Here is a 1,383-nt window from a genome sequence, read left to right as displayed (position 1 = left end):
AGAAGCAGAGACTACAGGGTCATCAGGTGTAGACCCGGGCACAACAGCTCTCCCCAGTACAGCTGGTTCACGACCTAGTACGCAGGGGATCACTAGGTCTTTGGAGACGACCCCTCCTGTGAGAAACTCTGGCACCACAGAGCCAACGTCTGTAGAAGCGGAGACAACAGGGTCATCACGTGTAGACACTGGCACAACCTCACAATCTAGATTACCTGAGTCAACACCCAGTACAGTGGGGGCCACTAGGTCTTTGAAGACGACTCTGCCTTCTGTGAGAGGCTCTGGCACCACGGGATCATCGTCTGTGAAGGCAGAGACCACCGGGTCGTCACGTGTAGACACTGGCACGACCGCACAATCTAGACTATCTGAGTCAACACCAAGTACACAGGGGACCACTGGATCTTTGAAGACAACGCCGCCTTCTGTGAGAGGCTCTGGCACCACGGTATCGTCGTCTGTACAAGCAGAGACCACCAGGTCATCACGTGTAGACACTGGCACGACCGCACAATCTAGACTCCCTGAGTCAACACCCAGTACACCAGGGACCACTAGGTCTTTGAAGATGACACTAACTTCTGTGAGAGCCTCTGGCACTATGGGGTCGTCGTCTGTAGAAGCAGAGACCACCGGGTCATCAGGTGGAGACCCGGGCACGACAGCTCGTCCCGGAACAGCTGGTTCACTGCCTAGTATGCCAGGGACCACTAGGTCTTTGAGGACGACGCCGCCTTCTGTGAGAGACTCTGGCACCACAGGACCATCGTCTGTAGAAGCAGAGACCACAGGGTCATCACGTGTAGTGACTGCAACGAACTCACAATCTAGATTATCTGAGTCACCACCCAGTACAGTGGGGACCACTAGATCTTTGAAGACGATGATGCCTTCTGTGAGCGGCTCTGGCACCACAGGTTCATCGTCTGTAGAAGCAGAGACCACCGGGTCATCACGTGTAGACACTGGCACGAGCTCACAATCTACACTATCTGAGTCAACACCCAGTACACCAGGAACCACTGGATCTTTGAAGACAACACTAACTTCTGTGAGAGCCTCTGGCACTATGGGGTCGTCATCTGTGGTAGCAGAGACCACAGTTTCATCACGTGTAGTGACTGCCACGAACTCACAATCTAGATTATCTGAGTCACCACCCAGTACAGGGGGGAGCACTAGATCTTTGAAGACGACGACGCCTTCTGTGAGCGGCTCTGGCGCCACAGGACCATCGTCTGTAAAAGCGAAAACCACAGGGTCATCACGTGTAGACACTGCCACGACCTCACAATCTAGATTACCTGAGTTAACACCCCGTACGTTGGGGACTACTAGGTCTTTGAAGACGACGCCACCTTCTGTGAGAAACTCTGGCAC

This window comes from Condylura cristata, unplaced genomic scaffold (assembly GCF_000260355.1).
Source record: "Condylura cristata isolate star-nosed mole 26May11 unplaced genomic scaffold, ConCri1.0 scaffold00034, whole genome shotgun sequence".
NCBI lineage: Eukaryota > Metazoa > Chordata > Mammalia > Eulipotyphla > Talpidae > Condylura > Condylura cristata.
This window is presented reverse-complemented; position numbering follows the sequence as displayed.